General features: G+C 53.0%; 1 long non-coding RNA gene and 2 pseudogenes across 1 annotated transcript in view; all 3 read left to right on the top strand.

Moving 5' to 3' along the window:
* Nucleotides 1-1,565, top strand: part of LOC126928143 (uncharacterized) — a 1,706-nt gene extending 141 nt beyond the window's left edge. The window contains exons 1-2 of the long non-coding RNA XR_007716364.1: nt 1-682; nt 1,118-1,565. The exon at nt 1-682 is cut by the window's left edge and continues 141 nt beyond it. This is a non-coding gene — a long non-coding RNA (uncharacterized LOC126928143). The remainder of the gene's footprint in view (nt 683-1,117) is intronic.
* A 67-nt stretch (nt 1,566-1,632) lies between these two features.
* On the top strand, nt 1,633-1,785 carry LOC126928152 (5.8S ribosomal RNA; annotated as a pseudogene).
* A 2,041-nt stretch (nt 1,786-3,826) lies between these two features.
* The window catches only part of LOC126928148 (large subunit ribosomal RNA), a 5,608-nt pseudogene continuing 1,934 nt past the window's right edge, over nt 3,827-7,500 (top strand).

Here is a 7,500-nt window from a genome sequence, read left to right as displayed (position 1 = left end):
CGAATGGAAACCACCCGTAAAGAGAAATGAGATCGAGGCGCTTGCGTGAGGCCGTATACAGAAAGACCCGCCGCCACGATCTCGTATTTTTTTTTTTGCGTCGTGGAGACCGTACAAACGAATAACAAAATCTCTAAAGTGCCTCGTGTCGGAGAGATCATGCTCGCCTATTCTCTTCTATGTTTCGTGGTCTGTGTTGCGTTTGCTCTCCTCCTAGCAACGGGACATCGAAGACTCCTCTTTGGGATCGAACGAAGCGACTAAAACGAGTCGACGAGAGCGAAAGTACGAGTAGCGAGTCGCGCATGTAGAAAGGATACCGACATATCTTCGAAGGTTCTCTTCGAAGATCCATGGATACCTTATGCGCGTCGACCTTTCGTCTCTTTCACCGCTCTCGGTCGTTCTCGAAACGTGCTTCCTACCCATAGGGCGTGTGTTCTTCGTATGTCGTTTTGTTCGAAATAACGAAACCACTTGTAACATACTCGTGGATCGGGTAACCTAGAACGAAAACGCATTGCGTGGATGTTGGCCCGCTATGATAATGATGATGATGACGATGACTATGATGACGATGCGTAGCAACGATTCGTAACTAGTCTAGCCGAAGTTGGTTCAGAGGGGACCGCAGGCTGTCTACCCTCGATGTCGTGAGTCGGACACCCGTGCCGTCGCTAGAGTTTTTTCAAAGCTCGGCTTCTGGATATTGGGAAGAAAGACCGCTCGAGGACGACGGCTGCGCGTGCGTCCCATCGAATTTTTTTTTTTATACCACCTGAACGACTAAAGTTTCGTCTAGTTCGTCGCATATAACCCGTTCAGAGGGGACCGCAGGCCTGTCTATCCTCGTTGTCGTGAGTCGGACACCCGTGCCGTCGCTGAAGTTTTTTCAAAGCTCGGCTTCTGGATATTGGGAAGAAAGACCGCGCGAGGTAGATGGATGCGAGTCCCATCGAATTTTTTTATTTTTTAAAAAAAACAATCACCTGAACGGAGATGTGTTCTCTTTCGTCGATTTTTCACGCTTTGAGTCGTCGCGATCGCCATCCGTTCGGAGGAGATCGCCGACTTCGAAGCCTCGATGTCGTGAGTCGGACACCCGTGCCGTCGCTAGAGTTTTTTCAAAGCTCGGCTTCTGGATATTGGGAGGAAAGACCGCTCGAGGCCGAGGGTCGCGCGAGTCCATCGAATCTTTACATCACCCGAACGATGGAGGCGCACGCTCTTTTTCTTGAATAATTGGACGAGAGGAATGCATATCGTATTATATATACACACACACACATATATATATATATATGGGCTAGCCACCGTGCGTATTTCTTCGCGAGATCGTGTGCTGCACAGAGGATTCAGAATCGGGTGTTATATCCCCGTCGTTTCCTGACGAACGGAGCTTCGATCTCGATGGTTGTTATATATCATAATGTACTTTTCGCCCGGCCGGCGGACGCGCGTATCTTCGCGCGTTCGTCGGATTTCATTTTCGAACGTTTTCGTGTCGTCGATCTTCCGGCGACTTCTGCGCGTCCGATTCCCGTTGGTCGGTCGTGTCGGATCTCGGCTTCGCTCGAACCGAGTATTAAGAGTACATGGAGTACAAGAGTTTTAAAAAATATATGAAAAGATTACCCTGAACGGTGGATCACTTGGCTCGTGGGTCGATGAAGAACGCAGCTAATTGCGCGTCAACGTGTGAACTGCAGGACACATGAACATCGACATTTCGAACGCACATTGCGGTCCACGGATACAATTCCTGACCACGCTGGCTGAGGGTTGCTCACGTAAACCTAAGACTGCTTGCGTTGCGTGTCGTTCCTCTCTATCTGTCCTCTCTCTGTCCCTTGGTGCCTTCGACAACCCGCCGTCGTTCTTACGATACGTAGAACGTTTCAGAGTCGGAGGAAGCGCACGAAGAAGGATACGAACAAGAGCGGACGCGAGAGAACGTACGCGACGTACGAGCGATTGTTGGACGCTCGTCGGCGTTCGTCGCGGTCGTGTCGAGACCGTGCAATTCGTACGCATGCTCGATATATAAACTATCGTGTTCACGGGAGACACTACGAAACTCTACCTCTGTCTCTCTCTGTCCCTTGGTGCCTTCGACAACCCGCCGTCGTTCTTACGATACGTAGAACGTTTCAGAGTCGGAGGAAGCGCACGAAGAAGGATACGAATAAGAGCGGAGAGAACCGTCACGGACCTGCGTGAGTGCTAGCGGCGTCGTGAGTCGTCCTTTCGTACGACCGCCCGCTTATGCACCGCTTCGTGTCGGTTATCGAATATATTATATATATATATATATATATATATACGTAGTGTTGTCCTCGTGACCGATTTTTTTTTCATATCAGCAGATTTGCATACGTTTGCAGGTTTTCGATGAGCACGATGTCCGCGCCCCCCGACGTCGTCTTAAATGAATATTATTTTGGCGAGACTGAGAGAAAGCAAATATGGGAACTCGGTCGAGAGAGGAGAGAAGGAGAACAGCCTCAGATAAAAGTAAACTTGGTAACGGTGCGGAATTTTGCCGTACAACCGTCTTTTCTTAAGACGTTTTACTCGAATAGCCCCAGGGATCTAATGCCCCACTCCGTCTCTTCGTGCGTAGAGATATACTCTGCGCGAGCGACTGACAACGACGAGGACCGTCGCATCGATGGGTCGTCGTTGCGTTTAACATACTCTGTGCTTGTAATTTATCCCCGAAAGAGAGCCGTAGATCCGGGAACGCACACGTGATTTCTTCGAGCGCTGATGACTTAGGGAGATGATCCCCAGGCGTTGCGCGGAGATCGGAGAGTACGCGTTACTTGTATCGGGACGGAATTTTCCCCGTCGTTCGCGTATCTCTCTGCCCGCCGGCCCTGGCCCAAAGCCACGTTCGTCGGAAATCGTAGAAATCGTGTGCGAACTAGCGCGTGTCTATGATCGGCTACGGGTGTTTTACCAAGCTCGAGGTGTTGCGCAACGTTTCCGTACCTGACGAAGATGCGCACGAGAGTCCGTTACAAAGTCGTTGGATGGTCGTCGTCGTCATGCCAGAGAGAATCTCTGGACACGTACAGGAGAAGAGATCGTAGACGAGGAAGAAGACGATCCCCTTTGGCGAGGCTGGAGTGAAACTTTGATTTAATTAAAGACGAGGTATACACGCGCGTACGACGTGATAGTCGTGCGCGCGTGTGATTTTTTTTTTAAGGCAATTCGGCGCTACAAGTACTCGAAAAACAGAGAGTGTTGGTCATCCCATGCCTTTTCGGCGTCTATCGCTGGACCGCGCATCCTAACGTCGACGGTCGTCCAGTCCCCGAACACACCACAGTGTACGTCTCGCTCGCTTTTCCACTTGCGTGCGTTCCCGTGCGTTTTCGTCGTCGTCGGTACAGAGCAAAGAAACTTTGCCGTTTCGATCTCTGTGCCGGCAGAAAACAAGGAACCGCTGGAATTTGTCGAGAGTAGAGAAACGGCTGTAAGAGACTGAGGACGGGCGTTAAAAATCACCGACGATCGTTTTAGGATGTCTGGCGTGAGTCTTAGCTCGAACATGATACGACGTACGAAGAAAAGGGCACTTTGGCGCGATGCTTAAAACGCTTCTCTGGAAGGAAAGAGTGTTCTCGTTCTATTCGAATTTTTATTTTTTTTTCTCTTTGAGGCGATTTTCGCATATAGAGATAAAAAAAATACCACCTTCTCTCGTACTGGAGTTTCATAGCTTTGTTCGAAGTGTTCGCGCATACACGGCACGAACGTGTTTTTTTTTTCTTTGAATAAAAAAATCACATTTTTGTCTCGTGTCGTGACGTTGAAGCGACCTCAGAGTAGGCGAGATTACCCGCTGAATTTAAGCATATTACTAAGCGGAGGAAAAGAAACTAACAAGGATTTCCTTAGTAGCGGCGAGCGAACAGGAATTAGCCCAGCACTGAATCCCGCGGTTCCGCCGTTGGGAAATGTAGTGTTCGGGAGGATCCGTTTATCCCGTGACGTCGAACCGCGTCCAAGTCCATCTTGAATGGGGCCATGTACCCACAGAGGGTGCCAGGCCCGTAGCGACCGGAACGCGTTTCGGGAGGATCTCTCCTTAGAGTCGGGTTGCTTGAGAGTGCAGCCCTAAGTTGGTGGTAAACTCCATCTAAGGCTAAATACAACCACGAGACCGATAGCGAACAAGTACCGTGAGGGAAAGTTGAAAAGAACTTTGAAGAGAGAGTTCAAGAGTACGTGAAACCGTTCAGGGGTAAACCTGAGAAACCCAAAAGATCGAATGGGGAGATTCATCGTCGACGGCGCCGGTTCCCGTTGGTGAGCGATGCTCCGGGTGGGCCTTCGTGGTTCCATTAGCGAGGGCACGCCACCTTCGGTGTCGAACGCGCCGGTGTCGTAGTCGTGCACTTCTCCCCTAGTAGAACGTCGCGACCCGTTGTGTGTCGGTCTACGGCCCGAGTGGGCGCCTGTCGCGTCGCTTCGGCGTACGCGGCAGACCCTCGGTCGCCCGGCCGACTGCACGACGGTACACGCACGGTATCGGGCCGCAACCAATCCATTTTCTCGAATATGTGTGTGTGCGTCTGGACCGCCGCAAGCTTCGCCCTTACTCCGCAGTCTCGGGCTTACGTCCCGTGCTCGGGTATTGGCAGCTGTTAGCAGCGCGGATATCTTGGACTGGCCAAATCTCGAATTACCGGTCGGCGACGCTATTGCTTTGGGTACTCTCAGGACCCGTCTTGAAACACGGACCAAGGAGTCTAACATGTGCGCGAGTCATTGGGACATTAAAACCTAAAGGCGAAATGAAAGTGAAAATCGGCGTTCGCGTCGATGGAGGGAGGATGGGCCGCGCAACTATGCGGCCTCGCACTCCCGGGGCGTCTCGTTCTCATTGCGAGGAGAGGCGCACCTAGAGCGTACACGTTGGGACCCGAAAGATGGTGAACTATGCCTGGTCAGGACGAAGTCAGGGGAAACCCTGATGGAGGTCCGTAGCGATTCTGACGTGCAAATCGATCGTCGGAACTGGGTATAGGGGCGAAAGACTAATCGAACCATCTAGTAGCTGGTTCCCTCCGAAGTTTCCCTCAGGATAGCTGGCACTCGACCGTTCTCATCGAACGCGTGCGAGTCTCATCTGGTAAAGCGAATGATTAGAGGCCTTGGGGCCGAAACGACCTCAACCTATTCTCAAACTTTAAATGGGTGAGATCTCTGGCTTGCTTGGATCATGAAGCCACGAGATATTGGATCAGAGTGCCAAGTGGGCCAATTTTGGTAAGCAGAACTGGCGCTGTGGATGAACCAAACGTGGAGTTAAGGCGCCTAAGTCGACGCTTATGGGATACCATGAAAGGCGTTGGTTGCTTAAGACAGCAGGACGGTGGCCATGGAAGTCGGAATCCGCTAAGGAGTGTGTAACAACTCACCTGCCGAAGCAACTAGCCCTGAAAATGGATGGCGCTGAAGCGTCGCGCCTATACTCCGCCGTCAGTGGCAAGTGGGAAGGCACGCGAGTCTCGTTTTCCCCTCGTGGGTTCGGGACCGTCCTTCATGAAGCTCTGACGAGTAGGAGGGTCGCGGCGGTGTGCGCAGAAGGGTCTGGGCGTGAGCCTGCCTGGAGCCGCCGTCGGTGCAGATCTTGGTGGTAGTAGCAAATACTCCAGCGAGGCCCTGGAGGACTGACGTGGAGAAGGGTTTCGTGTGAACAGCCGTTGCACACGAGTCAGTCGATCCTAAGCCCTAAGAGAAATCCTATGCAGATGAGGTGTCCTAAGATCATACAAATTGCAACAAACAAATAAAAATTGAGCGAAAGAAACACACCCATTGGGCGAAAGGGAATCCGGTTCCTATTCCGGAACGGCAGCGGAACCGCATACCATTCGGGCCCTCGTAAGAGTGTTCGTCGGGGTAACCCAAAATGACCTGGAGACGCCGTCGGGAGATCCGGGAAGAGTTTTCTTTTCTGTATAAGCGTTCGAGTTCCCTGGAAACCTCTAGCAGGGAGATAGGGTTTGGAACGCGAAGAGCACCGCAGTTGCGGCGGTGTCCGGATCTTCCCCTCGGACCTTGAAAATCCAGGAGAGGGCCACGTGGAGGTGTCGCGCCGGTTCGTACCCATATCCGCAGCAGGTCTCCAAGGTAAAGAGCCTCTAGTCGATAGATTAATGTAGGTAAGGGAAGTCGGCAAATTGGATCCGTAACTTCGGAATAAGGATTGGCTCTGAGGAGCGGGGCGTGTCGGGCTTGGTCGGGAAGCGGGTTTGGCTGACGTGCCGGGCCTGGGCGAGCTGAACGGGACGCGGCGTATCTCTCTCTCGGGGGGGATATCGTCGCGCACCCCGGATCCGAGCTCGGTCCCGTGCCTTGGCCTCCCGCGGATCTTCCTTGCTGCGAGGCTTCCGTGGCGGTTTTACCGTCGCGGTCGTTCTCTTCGGCCGCCATTCAACGCTCAGCTCAGAACTGGCACGGACTAGGGGAATCCGACTGTCTAATTAAAACAAAGCATTGCGATGGCCCCCAAGGGTGTTGACGCAATGTGATTTCTGCCCAGTGCTCTGAATGTCAACGTGAAGAAATTCAAAAAAGCGCGGGTAAACGGCGGGAGTAACTATGACTCTCTTAAGGTAGCCAAATGCCTCGTCATCTAATTAGTGACGCGCATGAATGGATTAACGAGATTCCCTCTGTCCCTATCTACTTCCCGCAGGGAGGGCTCGCTTTGCGAGCCTATGGGGGCTGGCAAACCCACGTTCCCGCAGCCAGGGGGACCGTCGAGACAAGCGTCCCGCTACGTGAGTCCCTATGTACACCGCAAGGAAGGTTGCCGGCGGAGAGAGGCAGCCTCACTCTCTCCAAGGGGCCTTGGGTAGTAGCGCACCCACGATCCTGATGCCAAGGGTGGGACCGTCGGGGAAAGTTCAGGGTTTGTAGGCGCCCTGTAAGCCCCGCTTACGTGAGTCCCATCTGGGTCTGCCGAGCTCGGTTAGCAGGACGCCGGGCCGGTAGTGACGTGGCCGTACATCCACACGATAGTCCCACCAGCGACTTAGGCTGGTACCACGGGCGGGTCGAGTTATAGCCCGGAGGGAGTAGCGACCCCTCTGCTCGGCCAAAAATGGGTATGGACTCGTGGTGGCAGTGGTTGATGGCCAAGATGCTGGCAAGAGGGCCGAGTTAAGGTGTTCGTCCTACACCGAATGGTCTACGGCGTGTGAGCAGCGTCCCAACTGCTCCGGTACCGTCCCGGTAGACGGTAGGGCTTAGAAAGGGCCCCGTTCGACCTGAGACGAGCGACAGCCCCTGCAGGCCTAGCTAATCCAGGAAGCAGGGCACTGTGTGCCTTGCGCGATGGTTGGGCGTTTACCCAACCCCAATTGGTCCAGGGGACCCGGGTTACTGTATGGACAAAAAGTCTGGGAAAGTACCCGTTACCAAAAATTGCATATATGTATATATGTCCCTATCTACTTCCCGCAGGGAGGGCTCGCT

Source organism: Bombus affinis, unplaced genomic scaffold (genome assembly GCF_024516045.1).
Source record: "Bombus affinis isolate iyBomAffi1 unplaced genomic scaffold, iyBomAffi1.2 ctg00000604.1, whole genome shotgun sequence".
NCBI lineage: Eukaryota > Metazoa > Arthropoda > Insecta > Hymenoptera > Apidae > Bombus > Bombus affinis.
This window is presented reverse-complemented; position numbering and strand designations above follow the sequence as displayed.